The sequence below is a fragment of the Molossus molossus genome, unplaced genomic scaffold, assembly GCF_014108415.1.
Source record: "Molossus molossus isolate mMolMol1 unplaced genomic scaffold, mMolMol1.p scaffold_m16_p_4, whole genome shotgun sequence".
Classification (NCBI taxonomy): Eukaryota; Metazoa; Chordata; class Mammalia; order Chiroptera; family Molossidae; genus Molossus; species Molossus molossus.
In genome coordinates, this window is record NW_023425377.1 from 59,639,166 (window position 1) to 59,666,489 (window position 27,324).

At 39.9% G+C, this 27,324-nt stretch overlaps 1 pseudogene; it reads right to left on the reverse strand.

The window, feature by feature from the left end:
- Nucleotides 1-6,710: 6,710 nt before the first annotated feature.
- LOC118643802 lies at nt 6,711-19,105 on the reverse strand (annotated as a pseudogene).
- Between the last annotated feature and the right edge of the window lie 8,219 nt (nt 19,106-27,324).

Below are 27,324 nucleotides of genomic sequence, written 5' to 3' on the forward strand. Positions count from 1 at the left end.
AAGGCCATCTGATCTCTCAAAAACAAAAGATAAGGCAACCAATGAGACACAGCTACAAGAGTGTCCTTCCCTTCCACGATGCCAGAGTAAATACACCACCTGCCTGGGGTGTGTGTGTGTGTGTGTGTGTGTACTCACGTGAGCGCAAATATCCCATGAAAAAATATAAAGTACTTGTGAAAATTTGATAAGAAAAGTAGAAGAATAAATTGATTCCTGGAGCAGAGAGAGGAGCTTTAAACAGCCATAGTGTGGGTCTTATTCCACAGAGCAACGAGGACGAGTGATAAATCTCGAACTCTGCTCATTCCACCATCAAACACTGGTGCAAAGGCTCAGGAGCCTGAAAGACCCCACCAATTCAATAGAAGTGAAAAAGCGGAGAGAGAGAGTAGAGGTCCTGGAAATGCTAGGGCTGCATGCTCCATTCTACATCCCCCTCCATTTTTGCCCCCTAGCGCCCACTTTCGCTCCAGCAGCTCACGCTGACTTTCCTCTGCTCATTGGTTTAAACGGGTCAGGCTGGCTAATTGGTGGGAGGTCTGGACAGTTCAGGATATGGTGAGAAGGGCATAGTTGCCTGCGGATACTGCAGCAGAGCCTTTACCCATACCCCGCTCAGAAAGGACAGGGTCACCCTGGTTCTCAGAAGTGGCGCCCGGGCAGCGGTGTTTTTGGTGAGGAGGGACAGTAATACGTGCCATACGGGCTTCTTCCTCCCACCCAAAGTCGTCATCCCGCTGTTCTGCCTTGGGAAGCAGCCAACTAGAAAAGTAGAAACTGCACAAAGTTACTTAAAAGCCAAACCACTAAGAGATTCAAGAAGTGGTGTGTGTGTGTGTGTGTGTGTGTGTGTGTGTGTGTGTGTGTTTTGGGAAAGTGGATACACCAGCAGAATTCGGGCCGTTACTGCAGCCTTTTGCACTGAGCAGCACACATTTTCCAGGGTGTTGTCAGTGCTTGCGCCAGCAACCAAGGGCCTGAACCGGCATGGCGAGGGGTGGGCTGCCCAGAAGAAGAGAAAAGGCAGGAGCTGAGAATGGGCAGAGGAATTCTCTACTAGGAATTCCCAGAAGTAACTTTAAAAATGGACAGAAAAGGTGCTTCCGGCAAACCTTGGATTGGGAGAGGACAGAAGCCCAGAGGTTATATCGAGGTTGAAATGCAAATTGAGAACAGCAAGGTTAGTTAGTGTAAGAAAGCCGGACCCAGGGGAAACCCTTTCCTCTCTGAGTACCATTTCCCAACAGTAATACAAAGAGGTTGTTCCCGAGTGGTAATTCCAAGTTCCCTTTTGAGTCAAGAACGCCTCTAGCATGCGATGAAAGTTTGATGTTCTTTCTCCCCGAAACACGCGCGTGCACGAATACACATTCAGTGGCGTGCATTTTCATGGGGTTCCTGTACAGCCCCGCGGCTGAGTTCAGGTGCAGAGCCGGGACCCTCACCGATTGCTGGGGCTTCTTCCTTCTCTTTCCTATCTTCTCAGGGGAAGGGAGAGCAGGTGCTGCGGAGGGGACAGAATGACTTGCATCTTCCTGCGGCAGGCCGCGAGGATAGCGGAGTCAGCACCGCCTTAGGCCCGCGCTCTCTGGCGTTTGGCACGTCACTGCCACATCGATGTCTCCTTTCACCAAGGGACATTCCCTACTCTTCCTGGCCCGGCACGCGGCCAGCTTTGGGTGCAGCTTCCTAAGTCATCTTTGCTGTCCCCTTGGGTCTGGGCAGTCCACGGCACCCCCACACCGCGCCGCTGACTTGTCCCTCCCTGCAGCAGTCCCGGGTCATCCTCGCTGCGCCTCTGGTCCTGAGTAGGTCAGGGCACTCTCTCCACCCCGCAGTTGGCTTGCCCCACCTGGCAGCAGCCCGAACCCTCGATCACCGGGAGGCTGAAAAGAAAGCTGCCCTTCCGGTCCGCCGGATTGCCCTTCACTCCTCTGCGGTGCTTTCAGGCTTGCCCTCCCTCCCGCCTGGTCTCAGCTCACCGCCCCGCCCTCCTTCCCGAAAAGTTACAGCCGTATTGAACTTCTGCGGGTGAGAATGCGGCAGCGGAAGCTCCCCAGAGCCCGCGCAGGGGGAGAAAGCGTGGGGGCTGGTGCAGGCCCCCCACACCACAGGGAAGGGAGAAAGGATGTAAAACAAAGCCTTCCCGCAGACATTTTGCATCAACAGCGCCATTATGGCGACTCCAACCCTGCACAATCTGAAGGCCACGCCCTAGGTGGCCTGTCCCGGCGCTGGCACTTGCTCTCCTGTCTCTGCGCTCTGCTCCATCTCACCAGCAGAGGCGCTGTCGGAGCGCGCAAAGTGCTGATACCGAGCAGGAGGCTGCGTCGGTTGCCCGCGCCTTCATCCAAAAGGGTGGCGCCCGGCCTTTTGAGAAAGGGGGCGGCGCACAGCACAGACGGTTCTTAGCACAGCTTCACCTGTTCAGGGAAGAGGGAACCTGAAAAGCTTTTTCAAAAGAAAGGCCGTGGAGACATGTAGTTAATTTTCTCTTTGTTCCCCGTTGGTTGTCAGGCTGCAAGTGTAACTGTCAATCTAGTTAATCGAAAATATTATAATTAAGTAAGGGCCACTTCTTTCTTTCTAAGTTATGCCACTTTCTAGCCCAACTTGCTTAAACATTTATCCTCAGTGCCTGCTTTTGGTGCCAATAATTTATAAATCTATTACCTCCTTTCCTATCCAGATTCATGTCACCACTGATCCTCTGCCTTGTTCTTCATTTCTCTTAGTCCCTGGCTTTATGACAGCCCCTCCCTTCCCATCTCCCTGACTTTTCTTTTAAAGCTATATATTACCTCCTTTCTCCTATGCCCAGCTGAGAAAGGGTAATTCATTCACTCATTCTTCCAGGCCCCTGGCACTCCCTTTACCACCCATACTTCCACACTTCCTTTAAATATAGAAGTTTGAATCTCTTCTTTTCAGTCACTAACTTAGACATTCTGTGGTTCTACAATTCTTTTTATTCCTTTCTGCCTTTAATTGCTCATCACAGCTTCTTCTTTTCCATGTCCCTATGAAAAGGTTACCTAATGACACAGCAAAGCAATAAACTAAATGGGTGTCAGTGACAAAGCAGAATCTCAGAGCCTGGGAGACTCTTAATGAGACATAACTTCAGCCTCTGGCAGACATGCCAATGAGATAATGTCTCAGGAGGAAAAGATGAACTTGGGCTGTAACCTATTAATGGTCCGACCAACCTCAGATCTCTTTGCGGACTCTCCCTGGCACAACTTGGAGACACGCTGATGTCTGCTTTCTTCTGCAGCATTTCTGATCAAAATATGTGTCATTTGAGGACAGCATAGTTAGGTTGCAAATCTGACCCATCCGAGTATGTACATTTGAAGAGAGACCAGTCACCTGGGTCATACATGTAAGTCATTTGCCAGTGCTGCATGGTAAAGACAAAGGCAGAAAGGACCTTGTGCTTCTGATACTCCTTCCCTGAGCCTGAAATGCACCTGAAGACCTTGGAGACTGATCCTTTCCTGAATAGGAAACTGAGACCCAGAGAAGTTAGGGCTTGCTAACTTTATTTATTTATTAATTAAATTTTAGTTGAGGTCTAATTGACATTATAACTTTATATTAGTTTGAAGTGTACAACACAGTGCTTCGATATTTGTATCTTTTGCCAAGTTAAGGAGCTAGCTAACTTTAGCATCCAAGACTCTGGATTCTCTGTTCTCTTTTCTACTATCCAGTTTTTTCTTTAACAATTATTGCCTGGGATGTTCTTTAACTCACACACACACACATCCCATTGGGAGGATTGATGAACTAATATTTTGCAATACTAGTTTTTAATACTTTTAATAGTAAAAGAATGTGAATTCTTTTAGTAAGTTAATCATGAGGAGATGTCTTTGGGGGATTAGTGTATTTAAAATTTATTTTATTAAAGTATAATTGTCATGAAATATTATAATAGTTTCAACATAGGGTTTTGACATTTATATGCCTTATAATGTGATCACCATGGTAAGTCTAGCAACCATTTGTCACCATGATAAGTTATTACAATAATATTGACTATTTTCCCTGTGCTGCACATTACATCATGGGGAAGTGTCTTGAAGGAAGAAAGGAGTAGCAAAGAGAAGTGGGTGGTGAAAATTGCTGCAGTGGAGTGTCTTGGGTATCCGGTTGGCTCATGGGAGCTGTTGGGGCTCACAGGTAGGCTGGGAGGCAGGAAGGCAAGAGGGTCTGGAAAACAGTATCCTGCCTAATGTGCAGTCTGGTCGAAGGCAACACAGCAGTCCTCTTGGGTACCGCTCAGACAATTGCTTTTGACAGGCTGTGATGTATTGCTTATGATCCTTCAGCCACTTTGTCTCCCTTCTTGCTCTGAGGAGTGAGTGGAGTGGGGAGTGGGGCATCATTATGCAGCAGAGAGCTATGCATTTAGAAAAACACCCCTGGCTCTCAATTTAGTGTCTGACATTTTAATCCATCTAAAAGCTTTCTTCATACATGAACCAGCTGCAGGAGGTCACTTGTCAGCCTTAAGGAGGTGAGCTCAGCTACGAGGTGCTGCTGGAGTAAATGCAGCTGCGTCCAGATTTAGAAAGTGGGAGCTGTGCGGGACCGCTGTAGCGGGCGACGACGAATATGACTTTTGGGTTTCAAGTTCTAAATTTTCATACTGACTTTTTCCTCAGCAATTTACCTACTCTTTAAAAAAAAATTTTTTTTTAAATTGATTTTAGAGAGAGAGGAAGGGACAAGGAGAGGCAGACAGAAACATCCATGACAGAGAACATCAAGTGGCAGCCTCCTGCATGCTCCCCCCCCCCACTAGGGATTGGGCCCACAACCTGGGCATGTGCCCTGACTGGGAATCAAACTGGTGACCTCTTGGTGCATGGGTCGATGCTCAACCAGTGAGCCGCACTGGCCAGGCTGCCTACTCCTTCTTGAATTCTTATATTGTTTTGATGAATCAGAGTTTTATGGGCAATAATGCTATGCTTCTGTCAGCCCCATGGCTTTATGGAATCAAAGAGAGATTAGGAGAGTCATGTACATCATTTAAGAAATATGAGCACCCTGATCACCACCTACTTTTTCTTTATTTTTTGTTGATAAGCATAAACACAGTAAACCAATAATTCAAAGATATTTATCCCATAGTTATTGCTCCTGCAGTCCCTTTGGGTCTTGTAATGTCAACCCTCTGACTAAAAGAATACATTTGCCCCTGAACGATGTCTTAAATTTTACTGTAATTCTGTGCTCTGTAATACATGGGTTGAATTATGGGAGGTGGGGGCAAACAGATAAACCAAATTTAATGTATAAAATGGCCATTGAGGTTGTTCAGATTTGGTTTGCTCTACAGATATGGTTAAATATAAAGTCTTTTTAATGATTTTGTTTTCAAGAATAGAACAAGGTCTTCACATACTCAATTGTGTGACACTTTCCAGAAAGAATATTAAAAAAATAAAGATTATACAGGATCAACAGCAACACAAAGGAAAGGGAGTATTCAACAACAAAATCCTTTTCTATATATTTTCATTTTAGAAAAGACACCACCAATCAACTAAATATTTTAATTAAGAAGTTTAATTAAAGAATTTGGATAGCTCATATTAAGAAGGAATATAAAAACCATTCAAATAAGGTAGAAATAAGTTTCTCTTCTCTATTAATTCTTATGCAGCATATTGCCAGTTTGGTTCTAATACTTTGAAAAATGGTATGTCCTATTCAGGGCAGTTCAAAGCAGGCTTGTGATATCTTTAAATTCTTTTTCTTCTTCTTATTTTTTTTTATCCTTACCCGAGGACATTTTTCCATTTTTTGTTTAAATAAAGTGAGAGAGAGAGAGAGAGAGAGAGAAACATCAACATGAAAAGGACACATGGAGTGGCTGCCTCCTGCACGACTCTACCAGGGCCGGGGACAAACCGCAACTGAGGTATGAGGTACGTGCCCTTAGTGGGAACCGAACCTGGGTCTCTCTGGACCACAGGCTGATGCTCTAACTGTTGAGCCAAACTGGCCAAGGCTATTATTATTATTCTTTTCTTTTAAAAAGACAGCTATTATTTTAAGGATTTTTACATTGATCAATTCAAAAAGTGGTAATGTTTCCTGAAATTTATTAATTTGTATTTCAAAGGAACTGTTAACAAAGAGTCACTAAAAATAGTCTGAACAAGTGGGAAAATACAGTTAATAATACTGAAATATTACTAAAATAATTTTGGACATATGGGTTAACTGATAATACAACGTCTCTTAGATGTTGTCATTGATACAAAACGTGACTGCTTTTTACCTTTCTAAGCACAAAGAGGTATACTTGACAATATTCAATTGCTTCTATACTTTCCTGAATATATAAAAATTAAAATACCAATTAAAAACATATATCCTTTCTTTAAATGTTTCTTACAGATACAATTTCAATATTTTAATTCAGTAGTGGTGCGGTTTAAGAAAGTTTTCCTTCACAAGTCAAATAACAATCCACCCAAATGGAACTGATAGTCTTTAGGCTCGTAGTGCAAGAGTTTAGGAATGCAGCAACTGACATTTTGAAAATACAAAACAGATGAAATTCTTAAGGAATACATGCAATAAGCTCTACAAAGCAGCTGGTCACAGAACTAGAACATTTGATAACTTTACTGGTGATTTCAATAGGACTCCAGATGTTTCCAAACTCAATTTGAACTCTCATTTCAAGCTTTGTATTTTGCTTTTTCAGTTTTACTAATAACACCAACATGATTCAAATCCCTAAAGTGTTCATTATAGTCAAGGGCATATCCTGCAACAAACTTGTCTGGAATTTTAAATCCAAAAATCTTGTCTATCCCCAACATTTCCAGGGGTCATTTTTACCAGCAAGCTTGCGCGATCTTGGCCATTTTAGGATTCTGCTGCTTGACCGGGAAAGCAAGGTTTGCATTGTTTTGCCAGTGTCAATTATGTATTCAACAATCAAGACCTTCTTTCCAGTTAAAGTTGAGAGATCATCTCCATCAATTACTTTTATGTCCCCTGTTGATTGGTCATTACAGTAGCTCTTCAGTCTGATAAAATCTACAGTCATAGGAATAGATCTGTCATTATGTTCAGTGCTTTGATGTAATCCAGCAAGTCAGCAAGGAATGTATAGCCCCCTTGAACACGCAGAGGACTATAGTGTGATGGCCTCGCATCTCCTTCATCATATCTCAAGCAAGCCATTTGGTCCTGTCCATGATTAGCCCACCTTTTCCAAATCTTCAGGGTAATGATTAGGTATATAAAATAAATCTAGGTCATACCTGGTTCATCATCACTAAGCACTACGCTGGGGGACGAGTCACCATAATGGGGCCGGCAGATGTGCCTGGGGAGGACAGTCTATTTACATTACTTTTATCTTTATATTTGGAGATCCCTGGCTCCTCCAATCTGCCCTTCTCCTGCCTCTTTCCTCCCTCAGAGACTCTTCTTCTCACTCAAACTTTTTCTCAGGAAAGAATCTGATATTAGTTCCTTACACCTTCTTGGGAACATACATCAAAATAGAAACTCTTAACAGGGCCAGCAATGTTTTAAAATATATCTGAGTTCAAAATGAAATGGTTGGGATTTCAGAATATAAAATACTTTGAATCATTAAGATGAAGGGGAGAAGGTATTTTTGAGGCAGAACTTCCTTCTGGAACATCTTGTAAAGAATCCAGCTGAGGAACAACTAAGGAAATTGAAGAGGTAATCAAGACTCTGGCCAGCAAACAAAAGCCCAGGCCCAGATGGCTTCACAGGGGAGTTTTACCAAACATTCAAAGAAGAACCAACACCCATTCTCCTCAAACTATTTCAAAAAATTCAAGAAGAAGGAAGACTTCCAAACTTGTTTATGAGGCCAGCATAATTCTAATTCCAAAACCAGAAAGAGACACTACAGACCAATATCCCTGATGAACATAGATATGAAAATCCTCAACAAAATACTAGCAAATCGGTTTCAGCAATACATCAAAACGATTATTCACCATGACCAAGTGGGATTTATCCCAGGGATGCAAGGCTGGTACAATATTTGCAAATCAATAAATGCAATACACCACATAAATAAAATGAAGAATAAAACCACATGATCATATTAATAGATTCTGAAAAAGCCTTAGACAAAATCCAGCATCCATTTCTGATAAAAATGCTCAGCAATGTGGGAATACAGGGATCATATCTCGACATAATAAAGGCCATATATGAAAGACCTACAGCCAACATCATACTCAATGGGCAAAAATTAAAAGCATTTCCCTTAAGAACAGGAACAATACAAGGATGCCCACTTTCTCCACTCTTATTTAACATAGTACTGGAAGCCTTAGCCACAGCAATCAGACAGGAAGAAAAAATTAAGGGGATCCAAATTGAAAAGGAGGAAGTGAAACTGTCATTATTCGCAGATGACATGATTCTAAATGTAGAAAACCCCAAAGACTCCATCAAAAATTTACTAGACTTAATAAACATATTTGGCAAAGTAGCAGGATACAAAATTAATGTCAAGAAATTGATGGCATTCTTATACACCAACGATGAACTCACGGAAAGAGAAACTAAGCAAACAATCCCATTTACCATCATGGCTAAAAAATTAAGATACCTAGGAATAAACTTAACCAAAGAAATAAAGGACCTATTCGCAGAAAACTACAGGTCATTGAAAAAAGGAATAAAAGAAGACATAAAAAAGTGGAGCACATATTTTGTTCATGGATTGAAAGAATTAACATCATTAAAATGTGCATACTACCCAAAGCAATCTATAGATTCAATGCAATCCCCATCAATATACCAATGACGTACTTCACAGAACTAGAACAAATACTTCAAAAGTTCATATGGAACCAAAAAAAGACCTCAAATAGCCACAGCAATCTTGAAACAGAAGGACAAAGTAGGAGGAATAACATTACCAAATTTCAGGTTATACTACAAAGCTACTGTAATCAAAACAGCCTGGTACTGGCACAAGAACAGGCATATAGACCAGTGGAACAGAACAGAGAACTCAGAAATGGACCCAAGGCAATATGCTCAATTAATATTTGACAAAGGTGGCAAGAGCATACAGTGGAGTAAAGACAGTCTCTTTAATAAATGGTGTTGGGAAAATTGGACAGCTACATGCAAAACAATGAAACTAGACCATCAACTTACACCATACACAAGAATAAACTCAAAATGGATAAATGACTTTAATGTGACTCATGAATCCATAAAAATCCTAGAAGAAACTGTAGGCAACAAAATTTCAGACATCATACGCAGCAGAATTTTCACTGATACATCACCTAAGGCAACAGAAACAAAGAAGAAAATGAACACATGGGACTACATCAAACTCAAAAGCTTCTGCACAGCAAAAGAAACAACCATCAAAATGGAAAGGCAACCCACTGTATGGAGAACATCATTGCCTATGATACATCAGATAAGGGGTTAATTTCCAAAATATGTAGAGTACTCCTACAACTCAACAAAAGGAAGACAAAGAACCCAATTGAAAAATGGGCAAAGGATCTAAATAGACACCTCTCCAAACAGGACATACAAATGGCCAAGAGACATAAGAAAAAATGCTCAACAGCACTAATCATCAGAGAGATGCTAATTAAAACAACAATGAGGTATCACCTCATACCTGTCAGAATGGCTGCCATCAACAAATCACCAAACAAAAAGTGTTGGTGAGGTTGTGGAGAAAAGGGGACTCTAGTACACTGCTGGTGGGAATGCAGACTGGTGCAGCCACTATGGGAAACAATATGGTGTTACCTCAAAAAATTAAAAATTGAATTGCCATTTAACCCCGTGATCCAACTTCTAGGAATATACCCTAAGAAGCCTGAAGCACCAATCAGAAAGAATATATGTACTCCCATGTTTTTAGCAGCACTATTCACAATAGCTAAGATCTGCAAACAGCCCAAATATCCATCAGTAGATGAATGGATAAAAAAGTGGTGGTACATATACACAATTGAGTACCATGCAGTGAGAAAGAAAGATCTCTCATCCTTTGAGACGACATGGGGGGACCTGGACAGTATTATCCTAAGCGAAACAAGCCACGCAGAGAAAAACAAATATCACATGATCTCACTTATTTGTGGAATATAATGAACATAACCATCTGAGAAACAGGGTAGACCCAGAGACGTGGAAGTAGGGTACAGACTGACAACCCTCAGAAGAGGGGGTGATAGGGCGAGGGAAGAGATAAACCACAGAACTTATATGCATGTACTCATAACCGATGGACATGGACAACAGAATTGGGTACGTGGTGGTGGGGGGGGGATGGAGAGGAGGGTGTCAATGGGGAATAGAAAGGAGAAACTTCTGTAACCAAAATAAATTAATAAAATAAAAGAAAAAAGAAAAAAAAGAATCTTGCTGAGGATTAGCGAACCGATGTCTGGACAATTTAGGGCAGTGTGGTCTCATGTGATGAAAAGTTATGGCTCCTATGTTTTTTCAGGATGCACAGCTGTGTCTGTGTAACTGTTACAAGACTGGCTACTGGTGTGAGACCTGCATGGAGTGCCCCATCCATCACTTGCTAGTTGTTTACATTTGGGCAAGACTTTGTCTTCTCACCTGTAATATAGTGTTCATAAGTGGGTTGACCCCAACCAGGCTGGTGGGAGAATGAGAAAATATCCTGCATGCTTAGGACAGTGTCCAGTGCATGGTTAGCATTTGCTAAAACATTTTTTTTTTCTTTTCTTTATTGATATTATAGAGAGAGAGACAGGAATGGAGAGGGAGAGAAAGATAGAAACATTGATGAGAGAGAACATCGACTAGCTGCCCCTGCATGCCCCCCAGTGGGGATCAGGCCCACAACCTGGGCAGGTTCCCTGAGGGAATCAAACCGGTGTCCTCTTAGTGCATGGGTCGACACTCAACCAGTGAGCCACACTACCTGGGCCACCTCCTTGATAAATCTTTACAAAATTAAAAATAAATTCAGTTACAGTTGACATACATTATATTAATTTCAGGTGTACAACATAGTGATTAGACATCTATGTAACTTACATAGTGATCTCTCCATAAGTCTAGTACCCATCTGACACCATAAATAATTATTACAACATTATTGACTATATTCCCTATGCTGTACTTTACATCCCCATAACTGTTTTTATAAATGGTAAGATTGTAAATCTTAATCCCTTCCCCCTTTTCACCAACACACCCACCCCTCCTCCCATCTGGCAATCATCAGAATGTTCTCTGTAGTCCTGGATACATCTCTCTCTCTTTTTTTTTATCCTTACCCGAGGACATTTTTCTACTTTTTGTTCAGATAGAGTGTGAGGGAGAGAGAGGAAGAGAGAGAGAGAGAGAAACATTGACGTGAAAGGGACACATTGAGTGGATGCCACCCACACAACCAACCAGGGCTGGGGACAAACTGCAACCGAGGTACGTGCCCTTAGCGGGAACTGAACCCAGGTCTCTCTGGACCGCAGGCCAACGCTCTAACAGCTGAGCCAAACATCTTAACTATTATTATTTTCAGTAACAAATGAATGCAAATTTAGGAGTTAGGAGACTAGGTTTCCTGTTTATATACTGATTTTGACTTTTTTATTTCTCTAAGAATTTCTTTTTCAAAAGTTTCCAAGTCATTTGGCAAACATATTCCGGTGTAGGCAGTGTTTGCACCAGTATATTACACTTTGGGGAAGGATCTTAAGACTCAGGGTGGAACAAAGGGCCTCAATCTTGCCAGACTAGAATTTCAAGCGTTGTAGCTGCCATTACTTCTATTCAGCTTTTCTTAAAGGCAAATTCAGCACACATTTATTGCATGCCTATTTACTGAGGCCCAGTGCTAGCAACATTATCACCTTTACCCGTCATCGCTGTAACGTAAAGCAAAGCAGAGTTTATTGTCTGGACTATAAAAATGAGGAAAATAATGCTGAAAGAGATGAAAACCTTATCTAGAACCACACAGTGGTATTTGGTTAAGACAGATAATTTAGGTATAGTTTCATTGTTATTGAAATCTCTGTGTTAATTTTTTAGGCTTCTCTTGGGAGACCGGTTCAGAGTTAACAATAATTGAGTTTCCCTTAATCTCTTAGTTTTCAAGACAATAAAAAATGATCTCTCCTTTCAACCAAGCAGAGAAAAGAATAGCTGCCAGAATGCTCCATCGTACTATGTTAGTCCCAGACAGTTTAATAAAATGAACAATAAAATTTTACCAATTACTATTTCAGTAATTCATTGGGTTTACTTCAGTTATTTATTTTATTTTTATTTATTTAATTTTATTTTTGTTACAGATGTTTCTCCTTTTTTACCCCAGTTATTTCTTAACCTTTGACAATATCTAGGGATATTTATTGACACCTTATTAATATTAATAAGGAACCTGTAATCTATTTGCATGTCCAACAAGATGAAATAAATTAATCACAATATAATTCATGCATGTGGAAGAATATTAAGAAGTATTGCAAATGAGCCATGGAATATTTAATAAATTGGAAATGTACTTTAAAAATATATAATATGAAATTTTAAAGCACAGGATATGTTTTAGACAACATAATCCAAATATGGGTAAAATTTCATTTAAATATGTATGTATGATTGCAAAGTCTGGAAGGGAATATGCTGAGACATTAACAGTGATTTTCTTTAGGCACTAAGATTTGTAGTTGTATATGTTTTGAAATTTCTACACTAGGCATATAGGATTGTTAAGCCCCATTCCCTCCTCAATCACCTCCCATCCATTGTAAATGTAAAGCGACTGGGAGGATCATCATGATCATTTACGTAGTCTTTGTTAAGCATGTGACACCAAAACCAGCTGCTGACCCCTGGGGCTTCTTTCTGTATTAGAGAGCTGGCTGTCCATTTTTTTGTTTGTTTGTTGTTGTTGGTTTTGTGCCTCAGCGGGGCATTTATGTACTCCAGATTATTAATATTGGGCTTTCTAGACAAGAGGCCTGATGAAGTCTTCATTTAGTGAGCTTACTTGTTTTGGAGCTCTATATTCCTTTGTCCAGAGTCTCAGCTGACAGAAAATAAATGGTAATTTCATTTATATCACGCACATTGACTGTCTGCTGTCGCTGAAGTCTTCACTAATATCATCCTTGATTAGATGTGTATGGTTTTCTTGCTTGTCATCCTCATTTGCTCTGGGTATGTTTTGCTGAATTCACTGTGGATTTAAAGAAACGCTTGTGACATCATAGAATGTCAGAAATTGGCTAAGTATATATGATGGAACACAGTCTATACAAAGCACATCTATATAAAAGATATAAAAATCTTGGGTTATACTCTTTGCTGAGAATAGCTCTCTGCCTAGAAAAACACTATCTTTGATGGAAAATGAGAATATAATATCTACTTTCTACTTTCTCCCTCACCCTATGTATCATTATCATTGGATGGAAATAAAAGGGGCTCAACTATAATTACTTTATAAATAAATAATAAGGTACTATTATTATTAATTAGGAAAACCTGTTTTGGAATGAGTCTCTTGATAGAAGCTGAAGTTTAATTTAGCTAAATAACTGTTCTGCATTAGTTAATGTGGCCCATTATTTTTAGGCTCAGAAGATATTTTCAGATGTACTGAATCAGTGGCAATCTACCACTCTTACTGGGGGCCACTTTCTCAGCATGCCTGTGACACATCTGGGTTTATCACTTTCCAATGATAATGTGGTAAAATTAGTTTCATATCATATTGTCCAAGTATCTATAGTAGAGTCTATGTAATTCATTTCAATACCATCTGTTCTTTGTAGAGTTCAAGTTCTAAATAAACTGTTTTAATATGAAATTAAGTGAAAATGCCACACATAGATATATAGTTAATATAGAATTAGCTATGTTAATATCCCTAGTTGATTATAATGTATATACATTTAAAGAAAACCTACGAAAATTAACTGTGATTATTTGAGTGAAGGTCTAGTAACCATAATATTTATCCTCGTCTATATATAATGCCATTATGTCTGTAATAGGCATGTATAATTTTTATAACCAGAAAAAAATAGAATTGGTTAGAAAAAAAACACATCTTTTTGAGGCCTTTGCCCTGATCTCACAGAATGCCTTATGAGACATTTCCACTGCATCCAGGGGGATTTCAATTTGATGACCTGGTTCCTAGCATATCATCAAAAATAACTGATTGACAATGCAATTCTTGGAACTTTCTTACCTCTATCTTGGCATCTGTGGTTCATAGCAGGAAAATGGATCCTTAGATAATTAGAGGGTACCTAATATTCTGATCCCAGGTGCTCTGTGAGCCTACAGAACATCAACTCAGCCAGAACATGCACAATTTACTTGAGTCTAAATAAAGAACACCAAGATTTTCAATTTTTCTCAGAAGTATCTTTAGCATTTAGTTTGGAGAAAGTAAATCCTTATGTTGAGAAATACCAAGGCTCTGCTTCCATACTTTTCATCAATTCGAAAGCAGAAGCCCTAGAAGTGAACTTCACTATTCTTTAATGTGGTTGCAGCCACAGAAGAGTAATTTGGTTTAGATTAAAATGCCACCCATCCCTTAGCTCAGATGGTTCCTGGCCACTCATAGTGTGAACATTCTTGAACATCAGAGTCTTTAGGACCAGGAGCAAATCCTGTAAGACCTGGTCTGGAGGATTCCTGGAGTTTCTCTGTACCTCTTTTTACTCCATTCTCAGCCCTGGCACTAGTGCCCAGGCAGTGTTTTTGCCTCCAGTTGAAAAGATGGGTCCTGTTCTTTCTTCTTACTTTGTTAACTAATGAAATTCCAAAAAGGCCCTATATTTCTGATGTGTTTTTATTTTGGCCTTCCAAAGCTACATTCCTCTGTTCCTAGAGAATCCTCTTAGTGTTAGAAAGCCTGTCTAGAACTGGCCTCCTCTCTTACCTTGATATCTGATGCCCAGGGTATTGGCTTCTGCTCTCATTTGACTCATAATCCTATTAGCATCAACCCCCAGGAGTGAGTGATCTTTCTTCCTTTGCTCTTATGTTTTCTTTCTGGCACTCTTCCTAAAAATGACATTGAGTACAACCTTTGCCACATTTTTACTAAAAAAAATTTTATTCACTTAAAAGGGTAAAATATACCACCTCCAAAGCTACCACAAACATTCGGACTAAAGCCAGGATCTGGGAAAATGAGGAAACAAAATCTCAGATGGGTCAAGTATTCTTGTCTGTCTTGCTCTTCCATTGTGCCACACTGTATGGAGTGCTCCTCGACATTGATATTGATCTGAAAATGTGTTCCTTATATCATGAATAAATTATAAATGTAGTACAAAACTAGCGTACTGACCCAAACATTTTTAACTTGACAAAATGTTTCTAAAGTTTATCTCGAAGAATAAACACTTGAAAATGACTGAAATTATTTTGGAAAAGGAAAATAATGATGGTGACTTGTCATACCAGATAGATGAAAGAGAGTAAAAGTAAAAATATAGATTCTAGTATATACAATTTTTGGTATGGGATCAAAAAATGATACCTTGAATCAGTTCAGAAAAGAATGGATTATTTAATAAGTGATGTTGAGGTAATTGACTAGCAATACATTTTTTCATGCATCAAAAAAATTTCAGATATATTGTTTTAAAAATTAGATAAATGAAACAAAAAATCCTGCAAGAAAATATAGGCAAACATTTACAGACCATTGAGATGCAGAAGGACTTTGCAAGCTTTAAAACAAAAAATTAAGAGGAAGAGCAGAATAATGGGTTTGAATTATTTTAAACTATTATAGTAAAAAGCCATCTTAAGCAAAGTTGAAAAGCAAACCACAAACTGAACAGAGCACAGTTGAAGATATCACTCTTCCTCATTTCAAACTATATTACAAAGCTATAGTAACCAAAACAATATGGTATTAGTATAAAAACAGATGCATTGATCAGTGGAACAGAATAGAGAGCCCTTAAATAAAACCATGCATATATGGTCAATTAATTTATGACAAAGAAACCAAGACTATATAGTGGGGAAAGGATACTTTTCAGTAAGTGATGTTGGAAAAACTGGATAAACACATGAAAAAAACAAAACAAAACTGGACCCTCATCTTATGCTTTACACACAAAAAAACTCAAATTGTATTAAAACTTGAATGTAAGACTTGAAACCATAACATTTCTAGAAGAAAACATAGGGGTTAAGCTCCTTGACATTGGTCTTGGCAATTATTATTTTTTAAAAATTTGATACTAAAAACAAAGGAAACAAAAACAAAATAAACAAGTGGAAATATATGAAACTGAAAAGTTTCTATACAGCAAAGGAGACCATCAACAAAATGAAAAGGCAACCCTCAGAATGGGAGAAAATATTTGCAAATCTTTTATCTCATAAGCAGTTTATATTCAAAATATATAAAGAATACATACAACACAATAGTATAAAAACCCCCCACAAAAAGTTCAATTTTAAAATGGGCAGAGAAATCGAACATTTTTCTTTTTTTATTATTAATTAATTATTTTTTGTTACAGATGTTTCTCCTTTTTCCCCCCACTAATTCCCTCTCCCCCTCCCTCCCCGCCCTGTCCCCAGCTTTGTTGTCTATGTCCATTGTTCATGCATACATGCATGTAAGTTCTGTGGTTATCTCTCCCCTACCACCCCCTCTTCTGGGGATTGTCAGTCTGTACCCCACTTCCATGTCTCTGGGACTATCCCATTTCTTAGACTGTTATGTTCATTATATTCTACAAATAAGTGAGATCACATGATACTTGTCTTTCTCTGCATGGCTTGTTTCGCTTAGGATGACACTTTCCAGGTCCCTCCATGTCGTCTCAAAGGATAAGAGATCTTTCTTTCTTACAGCTGCATAGTACTCCATTGTGTATATGTACCACTTCTTTTTTATCCATTTGTTTACTGATGGACATTTGGGTTGTTTTCAGATCTTAGCTATTGTAAATAGTGCTGCTACAAACATTGGGGTATATATATTCTTTCTGATTGATGTTTCAGGCTTCTTAGGGTATATTCCTAGAAGTGGGATCATTGGGTCAAATGGCAATTCAATTTTTAAGTTCTTGAAGTAACACCATATTGTTTTCCATAGTGGCTGCACCAGTCTGCATTCACACCAGCAGTATACTAGAGTCCCCCTTTTTCCACAACCTTGCCAACACTTGTTGTTTGATTATTTGTTTGGTGGCTATTCTGACAGGTGTAAGGTGATACCTCATTGTTCAAACAGACATTTTTCCAAAGAAGACATACAAGTGGCCAATAGGTACATGAAAAGGTGCTCAATATCATTAATCATCAGGGAAAAGCAAAGCAAACCACAATGAGACAATTACATTATACCTGTTAGGCTGGCTATCATCAAAAAGACAAAAAATAACAAATGTTGGTGAGAATGTGGAGAAAAGGAAAAGCTTGTGCACTGTTAGTGGAAATTTTAATTAGTGCAGCCACTATGGAAAACAGTATGAAGATTCCTCAAAATAATTAAAAATAGAACTATCATATAATTCAGGAATTCTATTTCTGGGTAAAAATCTAAAGGAAATAAAATCACTACCTGAAAAAGATATTTGCACACCATGTCCATTGAAGCATTATTTACAATAGCCAAGACATGGAAACAACTTAAGCATTCATTGATGAATAAATGGGTAAAGAACGTGTGGTAAATATACACAATGGAATATTTTTCAATCATAAAAAGAAGGAAATCTTGCTATTTGTGACAATATGCATGGACCTTGAGGGCACTATGCTAAGTGAAATACAGTCGGCCCTCGTTTATTGTGGTTAATCGGTTCCAGATTCTACCGTGATAAATAAATTTCTGTGAAGTAGTATTCTTTATTTATAAATTGAATATTTTCGCACTTAAAGCATAGAAAACCTGTTTACAACCTTCTAAATATGTTTTTTAACATTATTAGAGCCCTCAAGACATGAAATAACACCCTTTAGTCACCATTACATTTGTATTACCCAATATATTAGACAAAATAAGAGAAAATAAAACATATGAGATGTTATAAATATCATATTATTATTATTGTACATTTAATTACACACACACACACACACAGTTCTTACATACAACCACTAACCTATGAAAATAGTGCAACTTGTTTGATGATGAAGCGATGATGAAGAGGTGTACTGCACAGCAAAGAAGAGCAAGGTTACTGCTCCTCTGCAGACATGATCTCAGCAGGAGAGCCTCCAGGTGGTGCAGTATCTTCAGCAGGTGCATCATTGTCTTCTTCCACTGAAGGAGCACTAGGTGTAGGCATTGGATGTCTGGGTGCGCGGCTGAAGAACATCATGATAGGCAGTTGCTGGCACTGTCCTTTCATATGCATGAGGAGGCTTTTGTAGGGTTCTATCGTACCATTAAGTGCATTCCAGAACAATGCATGCATCATTTGTGGGTCCCATTCACCAACCATGTCCTGTACTACCTTAATAGTCCTCACAACTTTCGAGAGATGCTCAAGTGTAAGGCCAACTTCCTCCTCCTGACCCTCAGGAAACTCTGGCTGCTCTTCCTCCTCCTCACTCACAGACTTAATCATCTCAAACAGACCCTCATCTGTTAAGGGATCCAAATGTGTCTTCAGCAGCTCATCCATTTCATCACGGTTCATATCTGTGAAACCTTCTCCCAGCATCTGGGCTCGCCTAACTGCCTTATCTCTGCCGAGTTGCTTATATCCTCTGGGGTGAATCCTCTGTAGTCGTGGACAACTTCAGACCACAATATCTTCCAGCTGGCCTTCACGGTCTCCGTCTTTGTGTCCTTCAGCATGGCCTGGATGTTCTTCAGACAGGTCGCGATGGTATACTGCTGCCAGTACTCCTCCAGCAAGAAGTTCTCCTCATGGTCCATGCCTTCTACGAGGTGCTGCAGGGGGTTTTGCATATAGAGGGACTTGTATGCACAAATAATGCCTTGATCCATGAGCTGGATCAGCAAAGTGGTGTTGGGAGGAAGGAACTCAATCTGCACACCGTTGTAAGATAGGTCTTGCACATGACCTCCGGCATTGTCCATGAGGACAAGGACATTAAACAACTGTTAAGTACCATATCTTCCCTACTTGTAGGAAATCTGAATTTTAAAAGAGAATTCTGAAGACCAGTAATCCTTAAAAATATTTATTTTGTAATGCATAAATACTTATTTTGAATGCAAAATTTTGGAAAGGGGAAGAGGGCTTATTTTGAATACAATAACACTGCATAGGAGAATATATTTGCCAGTGATACATCTCATCAGGCATTAGTATCCAAAATGTATAAATAACTGAAACATCTTAGCACCAAAAGTAAACAAACAATCCAATTTATAAATAGAAAAAGGACCTCAATAGACACTTCTCCAAAGATGGCATACAGATGACCAAAGACATATGATGCTCAATGTCACTAATAATCAGAGAAATGCAAATTAAAACCACAATAAGATATCACCTCATATCTGTCAGAAAAGCTGTCTTCAATAAATCCACAAATGACAAGTGTTGGCAGGGATGGAGAGAAAAGGGAGCCCTCCTGCACTGTTGGTGGGAATGTAGATTGGTGCAGCCAAAGTATGGAGTTACCTCAAAAATGTAAAAATGGAACTGCCTTATGACCAATCAATTGCACCTCTGGGGATACATCTGAAGAAACCTGAAACATTGATTTGAAAGAATATGTGCACCCCTATATTCACTGCAGCATTATTTACAATAGCCAAGATTTGGAAGCCGCTCAAGCGTCTGTCAGTAGATGAGTGGATAAAAAAGCTGTGGTAAATTTATGCAATGGAATACTACTGAACTCTAAAAAAGAAGGAAATCTTACCTTGCAACAGCCTGGATGGACCTAGAGGATATTATGCTAGGTGAAATAAACCAGTCAGAGAAAGACAAATACCATATGATTTCACTTATATGTACACTCTAGTGAACAAATAAACAGACTCATAGATACAGAGAACAGACTGACAGCTATCAGAGGGGAGGTGAGCTGGGGAGCTGGGTAAATAGATGAGGAAATTAAGCAAAACAAACAAACGAGAGAGAGAGAGAGAGAGAGAATTATAGATATAGACATTATGAGGATTACCAGAGGGAAAGAAGGGCATGGGTAGGTATAAAAGGGTAAACGGGGAGACAAATGGTATCAGAAGGAGACTAAAGTTTGGATGGTGAATACACAATAGAATATACAGATGATGCATTATAGAGTTGTACACCTCTATAATAATTTTATTAAGCAATGTAAATTATGAAAAAATTATACTCAAAGAATTAAAGAAAGAGACATGAGAGAGATGTTCTTTCTTTCTCTTCTCTCTTCCCCCTCCCCCATATGACAAAGCAATATTGCATTCATCTACGAACCAGGAAGTAAGCTTTGACCAGACACCAAGTCTGCTGGTACCTTGACCTTGGACTTTCCAGCTTCCAGAACTGTAAAATGAATTGTGAAATAAATGTTTACTGTTTAAGCCACTCAGTTTATGGCATTATGTAATAGTAGTCCAAACTGATGGCTAAGTCAGTATTTTGGGGCTCATCCTGGAGGCAATCAATTGATGTTTCTCACATTGATCTCTCTCTCCCCTCCCTCCCTCCCTGCCTTTCTCTAGGATCAATAAAAAATATCTGTATTTTTCAAAGAGCCAGACTTATGGTGGATGTTGATGGATGCGGAGTGAATGTTAAACAAAAATGTACAGAGATCTAATGCCTCATTTCTAGAGTCATGTGTATAGTATGTGTTCAATTTAAATCCCTGGCTGCAAGTACATATTTTTAAAAAAACAGAATGCTTCATAATTGTACTTTGTTGGCATTCTCTTATATTCTTGAGGAGTGACTCCTACCTTATACTCACCCTCAACGATCACCACTGTTGACTTAAAATGATAGCAGTAAGAGCTGAACTTTAGATACAGAGGAGGAACTATGGTATGACTATCAAAAATAGAACTACGGTGCAATGGGAAGTAGCTGCCATGTAGATCCTTGAGTTACTGGACTCAGCGCGGAGTAGCCTGATTATAGCTGCGGGTAGGGGAAGAACAATTATGCTGTCCTCATTCTTCTTCACAGAAGTAACTTGTGATGCAAGTGTGGGAAGGGGGTCATTTTTTGGACTCATGGAGCTGATATTTTATGGTCACAGTGTGTTCTGTGGGGTTTGGGAATTCAGATTGCAACTGAGGCCTCATGGTTTTATTATCATGATGCTTGTCATTAATTGAGGCCTTCCAACAGGCTAGGTAGGACTCGAAACAAAGGTTTGCAGTGGTTAAGTGACCTGGTTCAGGTCACAGTGAGGGCAGTGGGAGAGACTGAGCCAGCCAGGCTGCCTGCAAAGCCAGACTTCTTTCTCAGAGGCATGCTACACTCCCAGTCACACAAAGCCCTGGATGGAGGGCGGGTACACTGGCATCTCCCAGCTTGACCGAAGAATAAAAAAATGCATTAACAGAGAAACCTGTCAAAATTTCTGTTCCCAAAATGAATGCTTTAGTAATCCAATATTTCATTTTATTACCATGACTGCAATTTCACAAATTGCATGTTTGGCTTCAATTCACACCATAATTAGTTCAAGTGACTGCTTTAATGTTTTCAGGCACTGGAGGAGAGAAATATACCAGGAGACCTGTTAATTCTATTCTGTTCCAGGATTCTGACACCTTTATGTGAGCAGTCCGTTGACTTATCTCTCAAAAGTCCTAGAGCCATCTAATTCATCGCATTTCTTCTGGAGAACCTGGAACATTGTTAAATGGGCCATCAGAAAGGCCATGGTTCGGAGTACTAGGAGTACTATTTTAGGGCTTTCACAGTCCGGCGTCCACTTAATCTCCACTCTCCATGCTGCCCTCAATCCTCTTGCACAGTGATCCTCAAACCCTCCTGCTTTCCTCTCCAGCTTTTTGCATATGCTGTTCCCTCTCTCCAATATAGCTTTTTTAAATTGGTCTTACCTTTGGATCTGAGGCTATCAAGATTCAGGTTGCTCCTGGCTTCCGGAGAAAGGCAGAGCTGCAGTAGCATGGTGGCTAAGCACACTGACTCCATGGCAGGCAGACCTCACTCACAGCACAGGAAATACAGTCAATCATATTGTAATAACTACATATGGTGTCAGATGGGTACTAGATCAGGGTTATCACTTTGTAACTTATATAAATGTCCAATCACAGGGTTGCACACCTGAAATAAATATAATATTCCATGTCAATATTATAAGTTTTTATTGATTTTTAGAGATAGGAAGGGAGAGAGAAAGAGAGATAAATAGATAGAGAGAGAGAGAATCATCAATGTGCAAGAAAAACATTGATTAGTTGTCTCCCATATGTGCCCCAATGGGGAATCAAACCTGCAACCTACGTATGTGCCCTGACCAGGAATCAAACTGGCAACCTTTTGGCACATCTTGGAAGGGCTCTCCAACCAACTGAACCACCCTATCCTGGGCTACAAATAAATATAAAATGTCCTGCCTCTGTGGCCTTAAGCAAGCACCCTAACTTCACTAAGCATGGACTTTCCCATCTGTTAAGTGGGGACAAGAGGAGAACCTTCAACATAGGGCAGCTGTTGGGATTAAATAATTCATGTGAATCTTTACCATAATTAGCATCACACAGCTAAGGTCAATGCTGGGAAAGGCCTTCCCTGCCACTTCCTTTCCCACCCTCATGCTAAAGAAGCTGCCCCTTATCTCTGATCCGATCTCAAGTCTGCTCCCTCTAGAACAGCGGTAATTAGACTGGTTATTGTTGGTTTGTCTTTCTCCTTCCTTAGATGGTGAACTCTTCAAGGATGGGGACTGTGAACTTAAATTCTTCATATCATAGGCCTAGTACAATACCTACCATACAGTAGGCCTTTAATAAGTACAGAAATAATTGAACTTTTATAGTTCATTTATTTCTTTATTTATTGCCTTTTATTTACCATGATCACAATTGAGCTTTATATGAGATTTTATAGCTGTGGATAGAACAAAATGAGCTTTTCAAGGTCAACAGCAAATAAATGGCAGAGTTTGGGCTAATTGCAGGTGCCCTGACTCTTGGTCTGGTGTTCCCCCCGGAAGGGCTGAGCAGCACACAGATTAAGAACATGGGCTTTGGAAGAAGCCAGACCTGCTCTCAAAATCCACCTCTCCTCTTCACCAACTGTGACGGGGATCAAGTTATTTCATGTCCAAAACATCCATTTCCTAGTTTTTAAATGCAGAACCTATTTCACAGGACAGCCCAGAGCCAGCGAACTCAGTCCGTGGTCCCATTATTATGCGAATGACATTGCAGTTGCCCATTACTACACAGATGCCAGATCCTACAGAGGGCACTGTGATCCTCGCACAGCCAGTCTGACAGAGGAAGAGAAGTCTGCATGGTGTCGGTTCTGTGCCCCAAACCGCATCTCAGGGTGCCTTGCTGTGGAGGGAAAAAAGGACAGTTTGTGACACTCTGCTCTGCCTTCCTGCTGTCTCTCATCTGTCCACTGCTAAGTTCACTCACACAGGGTGTTGTCCACCTGCATTGCAGTGATTTTTGCCATCCCAATGATTGAATTTATGCCAGGTACAGACCATTTCTCCAATATATTACAAGTTCAGCTCTTATTGCTACATTTTAACTTGGAGAGGTGGTGGAGGATGGGAAACATTTGTTAAGGATATGGAAGAATGAGACATCATACAGTCTCCAATAAAGAGGGTGAAACACTCTGTTTTGTCTTCATACTGCTATCAAGAATTCAAAGTGGGTATATGCTGTATAAGAGGCTGCAAAAATTAAAGTCACTGGATCTCTGCACTTTATAAAACATGTTTTGTTCATTAATTCAACATTCGTTCAACTCTTAATAAGTACCAGGCTTAGTGGGGAATTCAGAAGTGGAAAAGACAAAATATATAACCCCAAGCACACAGCTATATAAAAAGAAAATGATGTCCTGGCTGGTTTGGCTCAGCGGTTAGAGCGTTGGCCTGCCTGCATTCCAGAGAGACCCAGGTCCAGTTCCTGCTAAGGGCACGTACCTCAGTTGCAGTTTGTCCCCGCCCCGTGGCAGCCACTCGATGTGTCCCTTTCATGTCGATGTTTCTCTCTCTCTCTCTTCCTCCCACTCTATCTGAAGAAAATATGGAAAAATGTCCTAGGGTGAGGATTAAAAAAAAAAGAAAGAAAATGAGACATGCAAAGGAAAGATTCTAAGACACAGTAGAAAGCCACTGCAGCTCAGAGGAGAGAACGGAGCAGACATTTTAATCTGGTCCTGAAGGGACGGGAAAGGCAGAGCGGGGAAAGGCGCTGGTGTCCGTGATAGCACTGGGACAGGGACAGCGGGAGCACAAAGCTCAGTCTGGATGAGATAAAGGGAGGTTTAGGTGCCTCATGAAGGGGATGAGAGCAGACATGAAGAGCCAAGCACTCTGCTGACCAGGGCCTGCTGACAGTGCCAGGTCTGTGCTCCACGGAGGCCTGCAGCAACAGTGGGTGGATGGACTGAGATTGAAGGGAGACTGAGGCACAGAGACCTTTGGGTGAGTGTTAAAAGAATCAAGGACCATGAATGCCTGTTTTCTCATAAGTGATTTGTACTCAATTATGGAGCAGGCTCATAACTTTACCGTCTGTTTTTGTTCTTGTTTTTGTTTTTTTCATTGAAATGCCCTGCTTTCTGGTGCTAATTTTAACATCAAAATCCCAATACAATAGTTCCTCAAATAATGTCTTTTCATTCAATATCACTTCATTATAACATTGATGAGATGCCATAGGAACTTAACCCTTGTTTATATCAATTAGCCTATGGTAAAATTGGTTTCACTATACATCGTTTTGCTTCAAGTCACAGAACCTATAGACAACGTTGACTGAAGACTTTACTGTCTTCAGAAAATTATTAGAAAAGTGATGAAAAGCCATGCGATGGCTAAGTCACAGCTCCTTGGCCCTTGAGTAACTGACGCCAGAGACACCAAGCCAGTAAACAACGTAACCTGATGAAAAGAGCCATTTGTTTAAAATGCCACCCATTTATTTCTTGATATATGGGTTGAACAAAGCACATGTAACAAAGGCTGAAGTGGCCTCACTCAACAGCAACCCTTGAATATTACCCAGCAGCATGTAGTAAGGAGGGTCACATTCTCATCCTGTGAGTTTGAGAAGGGCCCTTCAGGGCAGGGCAGTGGAAGCAAGCCAGCCCCATGGCTGCTCAGGTGAGAGGCAACATCAGGACCAGAGCCTAGAAGCCCACTGAGTGTACTTAGTGGACCCTTGTAGTCTGTTCCAAGGATGGGTGGACAGAGATATACATCTGAGTGCAATGAGGCTTTCTTCACAGGAAGCCAGCTGGAATTGGACAACCAGAGGATGAAGTTTGCATTTGTATTTTATAAATCAAGAAAAGATGTTACAACATCCCACTGACACTTAAACTGGCTTGGGATCATATGCTAGTGCAGCTCTGGCAGTTTTGGGTCTATATTTATGGCCAAGAGAGAATGGAGCCTCCAGTAGCCCAGGAAAGAGACGGATTCTGAAAATCCAGGGTGAAAGAGGAGTGAGAGGGTAGACAAGGGTCACTGAGAACACGCAGGCATGATTGAGGCCCTGCAGATAGCCTCAGAATTATTGTCTCACGCTTAACCTTCCATGGCCCTTGTGGAGTGATTTTATGCATCCCGAGATGTAAATTATAAAGAATACACTGCATAAGTGCTCCTAATGAGCTTTATAGATTCAGAAGAAACAGATTTGTTTGCTAAGGCAGTCTTGTAAAAATAATATATGAAGTAATTAACCGTCTGATTAGAAGCTCACTTTTACACTAGAAATTTATTTACAGCAGTAACGATTCTGCTGCATGCTAAAAGCACAAGTACAGTTATAAATAATAACCAAACCATATTTTCTACACTGGACATAAAACACCTCTAAAATTTGGTACAGCAGCTTTCACTCTGGAGACCTCTTAAAAATAAGCTGGATAATCATTGCTGTATCATATATGTTAAGTAGCACTAAAAAACCACCCTAAATACCCCCCAAATGTCCTCTATTTAACAAAGACCTGAAATTTTACCACTAACAGTCAGCATTTTGGGGTGACTCTCTAGGAATCCTGGTTTTTGAAAGCAACCTTGCTCTGGAAGGTGCGGGTGTATTGCTAACATTTTCAGGCAGGCACTCATTGTGCAGTGTACTTATTTCACCACTAGATGTTGGTCTTGTTGTTTTAATAATTTTGAAAAATTATTCTGCCCATCAGAAATGATGTTAAGGTACTTTTTAAGATGTAGAAAACTTCTCTAAAAGATCATGCTGATCTGACTAGCTCTTAATAAATACCTGCTGAAATGTTAGCACTCTGTTTTAGAAGAAGAAAGCATCAGTTAGGCCTAAACCTCAGTTCCTTTAGAAGGTGATAGATAAGTTTACAGCTTGGAAACTAGTGCCAGTTTCTTAAAACCAAAATAACATGATAGGTAGTACACAAAATAAGCAACAATATATTCTACCTACAAAGAAATAAAAACATAAAGTCATTTATTCTCAGTGATTCTTTTGGGACTCAAGATTAAGACTGAAAAAAAAACAAAAAACAAACCAACAGAGAAATGGCCAAATATTAATTATCTGACTATTATTACCCAATAATGTAGTTTATGTACATGTTCTTATTTGACCCTCTCAACGTATCTGTATGCATACTTGACTCTGTGTACAGATAACGAAAGTTAAAATCAGAAAGGTTATTTGTTCAAGAACCTCCAGTTAGTAAGTTGTGGAACTGGGATGTGAATGCAAGGCTTTGGACTTGAAATTCAGGGTTTTTTTCCCCACACCACAACTAACCACATGGGAATTTTCACTGAGGAAATCATGCAGCTGAGAACACAAAGCCCTTTGCAGCTGTCCAAGTAGGATGGTGGAAAGTGGGCATCACTGGGCAACACTGGGTACTTTGCATAGACTAAATTTAGACTTCAGTAACTCTACTGCTGTTAGATCTTAGCCACCAAATAATAAAAAGGGTTAAGGTTTTCAAAATGGAAAAGAGAGAAAAAGGAAATAAAGAAAACTTGACCACTCCAAATGAAGGCAGAAAAAAAAATGCTTAGAAAAAGCAGGGTAAACAAAAAGCAAAAAATAAGATGATAAAAATAAATCAAGAATATTTGTAATTATAATAAATGTGAATAGGTTTAATTTACCTACCAATTAAAAGCAAAAGGTTGTCA